The sequence below is a fragment of the Mixophyes fleayi genome, chromosome 1 (genome assembly GCF_038048845.1).
Source record: "Mixophyes fleayi isolate aMixFle1 chromosome 1, aMixFle1.hap1, whole genome shotgun sequence".
Lineage (NCBI taxonomy): Eukaryota > Metazoa > Chordata > Amphibia > Anura > Limnodynastidae > Mixophyes > Mixophyes fleayi.
Genome location: NC_134402.1, coordinates 1,708,065 through 1,720,543, shown reverse-complemented (window position 1 = coordinate 1,720,543; position 12,479 = coordinate 1,708,065).

Below are 12,479 nucleotides of genomic sequence, written 5' to 3'. Positions count from 1 at the left end.
TTCTTAATATAGGGAGAAAAAAAAATGATATATAATGTAAATCCAAATAACATGGTATGTACCCCACAATGGTTCTGCACAGTACACAGAGTATAATAATTATTACAAAATAAACTAATCGCATCTCAACACTAGACAAGTCCATGGAACTGACCTATATCTATACAGACATTTCACAGAGTTCTCTAAAGTCCATAGCCCGTGCTACCCTTAGCGGATGATATCCATTGTAGGACGCAAGTGTCTGTTAAATCAATTTTTTATGTTAACTTGTGTCAAAAATCATCTGAAGTATCTGAAGACCCGTTGCTCATGTGTATATATTACATTACGCAAGTTCTGGTTAGAATACGTCCACTAATGAATCGGGGCCCTGTGTATAGAACTGATCAATACACTGTAGGTGACCAGAGAAGAAGCATTAGAACAGGGAGGTCGGACAGAAGTGTGGGGGGCTACCCCACATACCCACCAGGAAGATTTCACTGGTCTACACTGAAGGTACTCACCCGATCCTGAGGGACTGCTATGGAAGGTGCTGCTTCTTCTGGCTGTAGTTAACCCACCATCGCTCCCCTTCCTCTTGCAGATGAGACAAAAGAGAGAGGGGAGAAGGAATGGGCTGTCCGGGGCTACGACCAGGAACGGAGACACTTGCTCGATTCCGCCTGCCGTCACTCCATCTTACTCTGGCCTGGGCATGGAGGCTGTGAGTATTTAGGACAGAGAACGCTCTTGCCCAAACGCTGTATTCACCAGTAGTGAGGGCCACCTAGCAGTTTAGGTGACAGGACTACAATTGGCAACAAAGCTCTGCTGAGTCTGCCGATTCCACCTCAAACCGCCAGTAGCACTGCCGGAACTCAGGTGAACCACGCCCCACCTGTACAGGCTAACCTGCCGGAACTCAGAAACAGGCACCCAAATGGAACCGTGGGTAACACCCCCGGAACTCAAAAGGGCTGTGCTGCAATGTCAGCGAGGAGCTCAATCACTATCTCTGGAACCTTACAGGTACCCCCGGGGACTTACCGGGTGGAAGACTACCGTGTGGATTTTCCTCTGGTGTGGAGCTTTGCCCGTTCTCCTTTGTTCCTACCGGGCCTAGATTGTGGCCAGAGAACGGACCGGGCACCAGAACCTACCTCTATTGGGACGCTGACTTCTTGCTCCTGGAGAGGAAATACACCCTCCACAACCCACGTATGCACACAACAATACATACTACAATGCACAGTAAATCCTCCTACCCTGCACAGAGCCTGCTGCTTAACTGGGAGGCATTCCGGGACTAGTGCCCTTGGTGGCGAAATCTTAGTCCCTACTCGCCGTGAATCTCGGTGCCCACTTGACCCTACCTAAGGGCCTTGTGCCCTGTACTATGGGGCCGCACCCGTTCTTGATTATGGGGCCTAATGTCCAGCGCCATCTACCTAAGGGCCTTGTGCCCTATACTCAGGGATGCGCCTTGTCCTCACTATGGAACCTAGGACCCGGTACAACTATCTAAGGACCTTGTGCCCTGGTTGTGGGGCTACACACACTTCCTAGCTACGGGCTTAATACCCAATAGCCTACCATGCCCACCCTAACCGGTGCTCAGGCCTAGTGCCTGTGGTGTCTCTCGGCCCTTGTGTACATTGTGAAAGCCAATTGGCAGAAAAGATATGTTGGAAGAATGCAGGCCCGGAGAGGTGGTGGCCAGGGGGCCTTACCTGGTCCAGGGAGACCTCTCATTACCTCTGCGTAGGTCCTCTTCTTGTTGCCGCCGTCCTCCAGGAGCTGCCGCTGGGTCTCTTCTCGTCTTGTCGCCGTCGAGTCCTCAGGAGGCAGAGTAGTTTTTAGCCCTGACAAGGCTCTCTGTCTCCGCTGCCGGCTTCTCTTCTTTCTTCTGCTGCGGTCCCATGCTGTACCCTCCTCTTGATCGCCGCCGCTGACTGAACACGGGGGTGCCAGCACAGGCGTCTTCAATAGACGCCGAAGCCTGATGACATCAGCGCGTTGCTGCTTCACGACACCACGAGCCCGGATTGGCTTGCGGCAGCGCCAAAGTCTAAATGGCTGCTCGAGGAGCGCTGACTGGCCTCTCCGACCTTGCCATACCTTCAAGCGTCGCCGGAAAGGATCCGGTAAAGTCCCTCACAGAAGGAGGCTGCATTAAACTAGTGACGAAGCATTAGAACAGGGATGTCTAATAGAAGGAGGCTGCATTTGACTAGTAAAGAAGCATTAGAACCGGGAGGTCCAACAGAAGGAGGCTGCATCAGACTAGTGACGAAGCATTAGAACCCGGGAGGTCGGACAGAAGGAGGCTGCATCAGACTAGTGACGAAGCATTAGAACAGGGATGTCTAATAGAAGGAGGCTGCATTTGACTAGTAAAGAAGCATTAGAACCGGGAGGTCCAACAGAAGGAGGCTGCATCAGACTAGTGACGAAGCATTAGAACCGGGAGGTCGGACAGAAGGAGGCTGCATCAGACTAGTGACGAAGCATTAGAACTGGGATGTCGGACAGAAGGAGGCTGCATTAGACTAGCGATGCAGCATTAGAACAGGGAGGTCGGACAGGAGGCTGCATCAGACTAGTGAAGAAGCATTAGAGCCGGGAGGTCGGACAGAAGGAGGCTGCATTAGACTAGTGACGAAGCATTAGAACCGGGAGGTCTGACAGAAGGAGGCTGCATTAGAAAAGTGACGAAGCATCAGAACTGGATGTCGGACAGAAGGAGGCTGCATTAGACTAGTGACGAAGCATTAGAACCGGGAGGTCGGACAGAAGGAGGCTGCATTAGACTAGCGACGCAGCATTAGAACCAGGAGGTCGGACAGAAGGAGGCTGCATCAGACTAGTGATGAAGCATTAGAACTTGGAGGTCGGACAGAAGGAGGCTGCATTAGAACCGGGAGTCGGACAGAAGGAGGCTGCATTAGAAGCGGGAGTTGGACAGAAGGAGGCTGCATTAGAACCGGGAGTCGGACAGAAGGAGGCTGCATTAGAACTGGGAGTCGGACAGAAGGAGGCTGCATTAGACTAGTGACGAAGCATTAGAACCGGGAGGTCGGACAGAAGGAGGCTGCATTAGACTAGCGACGCAGCATTAGAACCAGGAGGTCGGACAGAAGGAGGCTGCATCAGACTAGTGATGAAGCATTAGAACTTGGAGGTCGGACAGAAGGAGGCTGCATTAGAAGCGGGAGTCGGACAGAAGGAGGCTGCATTAGAAGCGGGAGTCGGACAGAAGGAGGCTGCATTAGAAGCGGGAGTCGGACAGAAGGAGGCTGCATTAGAAGCGGGAGTCGGACAGAAGGAGGCTGCATTAGAACTGGGAGTCGGACGGAAGGAGGCTGCATTAGACTAACGACGAAGCATTAGAACCGGGAGTCAGACAGATGGAGGCTGCATTAGAACCAGGAGTCGGACAGAAGGAGGCTGCATTTGAACTAGCGACAAAGCATTAGAACCGGGAGTCAGACAGAAGACCATGGCCTTATCTGTGGGGAGTTTGTATGTACTCCCCGTGTTTGCGTGGGTTTCCTCTGGGTGCTCTGGTTTCCTCCACACTCCAAAAACATAATAGTAGGTTAATTGGCTGCTATCAAATTGCCCTTAGTCTCTCACAGACAGGGAGGTCGGACAGAATGATTGTGCATTAGATTAGTGACGAAGCATCAGAACTGGGATGTCTGATAGAAGGAGGCTGCATTAGACTAGCGACGCAGCATTAGAACCAGGAGGTCGGACAGAAAGAGGCTGCATCAGACTAGTGATGAAGCATTACAACTTGGAGGTCGAACAGAAGGAGGCTGCATTAGAACCGGGAGTCTGACAGAAGGAGGCTGCATTAGAACTGGGAGTCGGACAGAAGGAGGCTACATTAGACTAGCGACGAAGCATTAGAACCGGGAGTCAGACAGATGACCATGGCCTTATCTGTGGGGAGTTTGTATGTACTCCCCGTGTTTGCGTGGGTTTCCTCTGGGTGCTCTGGTTTCCTCCCCACACTCCAAAAACATAATAGTAGGTTAATTGGCTGCTATCAAATTGCCCTTAGTCTCTCTCAGTCTGTGTGTGTGTTTTAGGGGGTTTAGAGTGTAAGCTCTAATGGGGAAGTGACCGATGTGAGTGAGTTCTCTGTGCAGTGCTGTGAAATCAGTGGCGCTATATAAATAAACTAGAGACTAGAGAAGTAACGTTAGACCACAGACGGAGGCTGCATTAGTACAGGAAGGCCAGGTAGAAGGAGGCTGTATCACACTGTAGAAGAAGCATCAGAACATGGAGGTTGGACAGAAGGAAGCTGCATTTAGTATATGATTATTCCTGTATTACGGCAGCAGTTGGTTAGTAAAGATTTATTATAACCACCCTCAGGGGTGAGGATGAGGGCAACTATTACTGATTAATTCATTTGTTCAGCTATATGAGGGCAAATCTAGGTTTAGTGGTAGTCTGGTGCCCCTAAGCTACATCATATATAGGCACGTTCTGGTGAGAGAACAGCTTTAGGCATAGATTGTAAGCTCCGCAGAATAGGACACATGCTGGGCAGGTAAAAGTTAACACATAAGGCCTGAGATCTAGACACAGGATATGGAGGTGACAGGGTGGGAACCCCTCAGACGGACCTTCCTTCCCAGTAGCAAGCGTCAGATATTTATAGAAGTAGTCTAAGCAGCATCCGCTCCCAGGAGAGCCGTTAAGATGAAGGAAAGCGCAGATATTATGTAGAAGCGACTTGTGTCATTTTCTTCTACATGGTGAATGTTTTCCAGACAGGAGGTCTCGGGGGTCCTCCGCTCAGACTACATCTACAAATGTTATGTACGTGTCTAATGCTGACTAAAATTAGCTGCATAGATTTGTATCTGAAGACTGCAGCACATTGGAGTAAGTGTTAAACCTGAGTACACTTTCCTATGGTTATAATACTGGGTCAGGGTGAGGGTAGGTGAACAGGGGGCGACAGTGGTGTTATTTGAAAGGTAGACCCATAATTGTGGGGGGAATAGGGGTATATCCTTGTTGTACTGGGGGAGGCAGCCTTGTGATGCGAGATAATACAGCTGTATTGGGGGGGTATGTGGATATAGCCTTGTTTTGCCATAGAGGGGGGAGGGGGCGTAGGGTATATAGCCTTGTACTGTCAATCCAGGTTTGGTTGATGCAGGAGACCACAAGCAGTGGAGTGGAGGTTAGGGTGTGTAGCTTTATTGTACTGGGGGAGCAGGTTTGGGCTGGGGCTAGGGGCCATAGGCAGTTGTGAGGGGGGGGGGGGTAGGGTATATAGCCTTGTACTGTCAATCCAGGTTTGGTTGATGCAGGAGACCACAAGCAGTGGAGTGGAGGTTAGGGTGTGTAGCTTTATTGTACTGGGGGAGCAGGTTTGGGCTGGGGCTAGGGGCCATAGGCAGTTGTGAGGGGGGGGGTAGGGTATATAGCCTTGTACTAGGGGAGCAGGCTGGGACAGGGGGCCACAGACAGTTGGGGTGGTAGGGTATATAGCTTTGTACTGGCGGAGCAGGCTGGGGCAGGGGGCCACGGACTGTTGGGGGGGGGGTGGTAGGGTATATAGCCTTGTACTGGGGGAGCAGGCTGGAGTAGGGGGCCACGGACTGTTGGGGGGTGTGGTAGGGTATATAGCCTTGTACAGGGGGAGCAGGCTGGGGCAGGGGGGCCATAGACGGGGGGGGGGGGGTAGTAGGGTATAAGCCATGCACTGCGAGTGCAGGCAGGGGGCCACAGACAGTTGGGGGGGGTAGTAGGGTATATAGCCTTGTACTGAGGGAACAGGCTGGGGCAGGGGACCAGTGTTGCTAACTCTGAAATTCTAAAAGGGGACCTCGGATGCCCAAAACCAGCCCAATCCAATTCATAAAGGGGGAAGCGTCTTAGATCTTGGCATGTAGTCTTGCAGGCGCAGGGTCGTGTTTTGACAACCATGTTTTCCCTCTGGGAAGAAAGGGATTATATTTCCCCGTGGGCCACGCTATGGTGGCCACGATTCTTCTGCAGATGCATCTCTCACCCCACAGCCCGGATACCTACTATATAGGACCATGGCAGATGTGGGTGTTTGGGACCCCCCTGTATCATCACCATGACCCAATAAACCTTATTGCAGAATTTTTTGTGTGATTTATGCAGCAGTGGATTAGTCTGAGTACTCCGGATATTCTTTATTCTTACTAAACCCACAATTTATTTTGTGTCTGTGCAATCACATCAGTATACAATTGAGGCAGACATGTTACAATCAGATGGTTTCCAATCATATCACATGTAAAACAATAAGTAACTGTTTGGTTCAAATATAACACAGCTTCAATATTTAATTTGACCAGATTGCACACCACCGTCTCTGTTGTGATCTAGTTGTGTAATGCACACCCCACGGCTCTGTTGTGATCTAGTTGTGTAATGCACAATCCCGGTTCTGTTGTGATCTAGTTGTGTAATGCACAATCCCGGCATTGTTGTGATCTAGTTGTGTAATGCACACCCCACGGCTCTGTTGTGATCTAGTTCTCTGTTGTTCTCGGCCCGTTACTCTTCTCGCTCTATACCTCCTCCCTTGGTGCTCTCATCTCCTCCTTCGGTCTTCAGTATCACCTTTATGCTGATGACATTCAGCTCTACATCTCCTCCCCTGATCTTTCTTCCACCCTCCTCTCTCGTGTATCTGACTGTCTCTCTCCGCCATCTCCTCCTGGATGTCTGCTCGCTTTCTCAAAATTAATATCTCTAAAATGGAACTTATTGTCTTTCCTCCACCCAGACTCCCATCCCACCATGACCTCTCTATTGTCGTCAATAATACCACCATCTCCTCTGTCACCCAACTCTGCTGCCTGGGTGTCACCCTCGACCCCTCTCTCTCTTTTGCTCCCCACATCCATTCCCTTGCCCAAACCTGTCGCTTCCAACAACGCAACATTGCCCGCATCCATCCCTTTCTCTTCCAGGACGCCGCCAAAACTATCATCCACGCACTCATCATCTCCCCCGCCTCGATTATTGGTAACCTCCTCCTCACTGGCCTCCCCCACTCCCCGTCTCTCCCCGCTCCACTCTATACTCAATACGGCCGCTAGACTCATCTTCCTCTCACGCCGCTCCTCCTCGGCCTCCCCACTCTGCCTCTCCTTACACTGACTTCCCTTCCCCTATAGAATCCTCTTCAAGCTCCTCACCACCACTTACAAGGCTCTCTCACACTCTACCGCCCCCTACATCTCTAACCTCCTCTCCATTCACACTCCTGCCCGCTCCCTGCGCTCAGCCAATGATCGCCGCCTCTCCTCCACTCTCATCACCTCTTCCCACTCCAGAATCCAGGACTTTTCCCGGGCAGCCCCCCTTCACTGGAATGACCTCCCTCGTTCCATCCGTCTCTCTCCTACTCTGTGCTCCTTCAAACGTGCACTGAAAACTCACCTCTTCCGTAAAGCCTACCAACCATCCACTTAACCACCTCTCCTCCTCCACTCGCTCTCCCGTCTCTCTTTTGGCTCCCATTGTGCCTGTTCTGTCCAACCTCCCTTAGGATGTAAGCTCACATGAGCAGGGCCGTCTTCCCTCCTGTCTCCTCACCTGTTCTTCTGCTCCGTACTTATTGTATTACCCTGTGTGGAGCTTTTGAAGTATTGGTATTTTTGTTTATTGTTCTGTACTGTTTCACCCTGTATAGTCCACTGCTTGTACTGTGTACGGCGCTACAGTTACCTTGTGGCGCCTAACAAATGAAAGATAATAATAATAATAATAATAATAATAATATATGTGTGTGTGTGTATACATGTATATATTTGTGTTGGGGTGTGTGTGTGTTTGTGTGTGTGTGTATATATATATATACATATATATATATATATATAATATACATATATACGTTTCAATACACTATTATATTATACATATATACATTAGTTTCAATGCACTGTTATATTTGTAGAGGTTGTAGGGACATCCTCCAACTCCAGGGGGAGCTCTTGCATGATTATATTGTCATTCATACATGTTCCTGGTTGTAATATGTCCTATGCTAGTTCCCAGCTAGTAATTAATCCGCAGCCTCCTGAGGCTGATTATCAGCCTGTGCTCCTCCTTTCTGATTTGACCATCATAGTATTTAAGGCAGTGAGGACTGGGCCTCACTGCCGGTTATAGTTCCTGCTCCAGTGCTGCAACCTGCTCCCTCTCTGTACCTGCTTATCCTTGATCCTGTTTACCGTTGCCGAACCTTGCTTGAATATTTGACTACGCTTGTCTGCCTGTGCCCCTTGATTTATTGCCTGGACTCTGATGCTGCCATTTCGCCTGTGATCTCTGACCTCAGCTAGTCTACTGGATACTCTGTTTGCTGCCGTTCCTCGACCCCTTGCTTGGACTTCACTCTGCTGGTTACTCCTATACTCTATCGCTGGGTTCTCCCCAGTCAGTGCACAACTCACGACCCTCGGTTGTCTGCAGCCAAGTCTGTCCCCACCACTAGGGGCTCCAGTGAACACCAGACTTCAGAGCAGACTCCGGGTGTTGATGTACTGGCTGGAGGGGTTCCTAACATTATAAACCGGCCTAGAAAAAAAAAAAAATACTGATGGAGCCTAGTCCAGCCCAAGTCCTTGCAGGGCAGATCCAGACTATTTTGCAGGTAGTCCAAGACCTTTCAACCAGATTGGCTGCCCAAGAGGAAGCCGCCAAGGCCTCTCAAGCAAACCTGTCATCTGCCATAGAACCTAAACTGAATCTTCCGGATCGGTTCTCCGGAGACAGAATCCAATTCCGGAACTTTAAAGAAAGCTGTAAGCTTTATTTCTGCCTCAGGCCCCACTCCTCAGGTTCGGAACAGCAGAGGGTAGGCATAATAATTTCCCTGCTCCAGGGTGATCCACAGTCCTGGGCCTTTAGCCTGGCCCCAGTCAGCCCTGCACTGCAGTCCGTGGATGTCTTTTTTGACGCCCTTGGTCTTCTCTATGATGACCCAGACCGAGTGGCTTCAGCAGAGTCGCACCTAAGGGCACTTAGACAAGGGCAGCGTACCGCCGAAGAATACTATGCCGAATTTAGGCGCTGGTCTGTTGATAGTCAGTGGAACGACCCTGCGCTGAAAAGTCACTTCAGCCTAGGCCTCTCGGAGCAGATAAAGGACTCCTTAGTCCAGTACCCCTCATCTCCAACTTTGGAGACACTTATGCAACTTGCTATCAAAATTGACCGCAGAATAAAGGAAAGGAAAGCAGAGAAGGACACGCCTGTACCATCATGTCCTCCTCCGGTCTTTTTCCCTGTTTCTCAAGACCCATCTGAACCCATGTAGCTAGGAGCCTATCGCCTTTCTCCAGAAGAAAGATCTAGGCGGCGTTCCTTGGGGCTCTGCCTGTATTGTAGAAACAAGGGACATGTTCTGCGCACCTGCCCTAACAAGACGGGAAAAGATCTGGCCTAGGTGCATGTGAAGAGGTACGCCTAGGCCTCCAAATGGTCTCTTCTAAGAATTCGGTCCTGATTCCTGCCCGGGTTGCCTTTGAGAATAACTCTGTTTCAGTGTCTGCCTTTCTGGATAGCGGTGCTGCAGGTAATTTCCTTGACGTGAAATTTGCCAAGTCCCTTGGCATTCCTGCAGTGAAACTGGAATCTAGCATCACCGTCTGTGGATTAGACGGAAGACCCTTGATCGGAGGCAGGATCCATTCCAGAACCCCACCGTTGCAACTCAGTGTGGGAGCCCTTCACTCCGAAGTTCTTTCATTTTTTCTTATTCCTTGTTCCTCCGTGCCTTTGATCCTAGGGCATCCCTGGCTCCAACATCACAACCCTCATATTGATTGGAGTAAGGGGGAGATCTTACGTTGGGGTACAGCCTGCTCTTCAACCTGCCTGACTCTTCCTCTCCGGGTTGTTCAGCCCTGTTCCGAAAAGCTTCCTTCAGCCTACAGGGAGTTCCAGGATGTGTTCTCCAAGAAGGAAGCAGACTCTCTTCCCCCTCATCGGGACTATGATTGCTCTATTGAACTTATATCTGGTTCTAAGTTCCCCAAGGGGAGATTGTATGCCTTATCCATTCCTGAGACCAAACCTATGGAGGAATACATAGAAGAAAACCTTCGGAGGGGATTCATCAGGCCTTCTAAATCACCGGTGGGAGCCGGTTTCTTTTTTGTGTCTAAAAAGGACGGAAGTCTTAGGCCATGCATAGATTACCGTGGCCTTAATCTAATAACGGTAAAAAACACTTACCCCTTACCACTCATCTCTGTTCTTTTTGATCAGCTTAAACAGGCTGCTGTTTACTCCAAAATTGATCTGCGAGGAGCATATAACCTGGTTCGGATCAAACAGGGGGACGAAGGGAAGACGGCCTTCAACACCCATTCAGGTCATTACGAGTATCTGGTCATGCCCTTCGGCCTATGTAATGCCCCTGCTGTGTTCCAAGATTTTATTAATGATGTGCTGCGAGATTTTCTGGGCAAGTTCGCTGTGGTCTACCTCGATGACATTCTAATCTACTCCAATTCTCTGGAACTTCACCGATTACACGTCAGGGAGGTACTTCTCAAATTACGTCAGCACCATCTCTTCGCTAAATGGGAGAAGTGTGAGTTTGAGGTTACCCAAGTCACATTCCTGGGATATGTCATCTCCCCTGATGGCTTTTCGATGGACCCCAGTAAGGTCCAAGTAATCCTTGACTGGGTACAGCCTACCAATCTGAAGGCCATTCAGAGATTCTTAGGGTTCGCCAACTACTACAGGCGATTCATTCGTTCCTTCTCGGTATTGGTGGCTCCCATTACAGCCCTTACTCGCAAAGGGGCCGACACCACTAAGTGGTCTCCCTCAGCATTGGATTCCTTCAAGACACTCAAGAATGCATTCATTTTTGCACCGGTCCTTCGACATCCAAATCCAGAACTTCCGTTCATAGTTGAAGTTGACGACTTCGATGTTGGAGCTGGCGCTATCCTTTCACAAAAGGATCCCTACGACCATAAATTGCACCCCTGTGCATTCCTCTCTCGAAAATTTTCTTACGCCGAAACCCACTATGAAGTCGGTAATCGGGAGTTATTGCCAGTAAAGTGGGCATTTGAAGAATGGCGCCACTGGCTTGAGGGAGCAGCTCATGTGATTACGGTATATACTGACCACAAGAATCTTCAGTTCATTCAATCCGCTAAGGTCATAAATTCCAGACAAGCCCGGTGGGTCCCGTTTTTCTCTCGTTTCAAGTTCTTCATCACGTTCCGACCAGGATCCAAAAACACCAAGGCTGATGCCTTGTCTCGCAGCTTTATCTCCACACATCTTCCTCCCACTGAACCATCTTCTATCATCCCTGCCTCTGACATTGTTCTAGGTCTGACCCAGGATTTAGGCACGATCCTTCGGGACTTCCAGCATTTGGCACCACCAGCAACTCCCACAGGTAGATTATTTGTACCTGACCACCTGAGGAAGACTGTCCTCACCGAATGTCACGACAACAAGACCTCGGGTCATCCTGGAGTGTCTAAGACCATTGAACAGCTATCCCGTTCGGTGTGGTGGCCTTCTTTATCCGCTGATACCAGATAATTTGTGCTCTCCTGTGAAAGTTGTGCTAGGAATAAGTCCTCTCGCAGTCTTCCTACTGGTCCTCTCATGCCACTATCTAAACCATGGACACATATATCTATGGACTTTATTGTGGAATTACCTCGCTCATCTGGCTTTAACACCATCTGGGTAGTCGTTGACCGTTTTAGTAAGATGGCTCACTTCATTCCACTTACAGGGTTGCCATGTGCCAGAACACTGGCATCCTTGTTCATCCAACACATCTTCTGACTCCATGGACACCCTGTCAATATTGTCTCGGACCGTGGCTCTCAATTTATCGCCACCTTTTGGAAAGCCTTTTGTACACGGCTGGGAATCAAACTCTGTTTTTCTTCAGAATATCACCCACAGTCCAACGGACAAACCGGGAGGGTCAACCAATCCCTTGAGCAATTTCTTCGTTTATATGTATTCAAATGCCATAACGACTGGTCCTCACTGCTTCCATGGGCGGAGTTCGCTTACAACAACGCATGCCACTCTTCTACTCAGGTGTCTCCATTCTTCTGTAACCTGGGATTCCATCTACGGTCAAACTCCTTGTCCATTCTGGCATCCTCCAATATCCCGGATTCTCATCGCTCTGCTGGCCGTCTCTCACGGATATGGAAATAAGTCCATATAGCCCTCAAACAAGCCTCTTTTAAGTCCAAACTTTATGCAGACCTACATCGCAGACCATGTTCTTTCAAAGTTGGTGATAAGGTCTGGCTGTCTACACGCAACCTCAGACTCAAGCAGCCCTGCAGAAAATTAGGTCCCAGGTTCATTGGACCCTTTGTTATTACTAAGCAGATTAATCCGGTGGCTTTTAGACTGAATCTTCCTTCTTCTCTCAGGATTCCCAGGACATTTCATTGTTCGTTGCTCAAGCC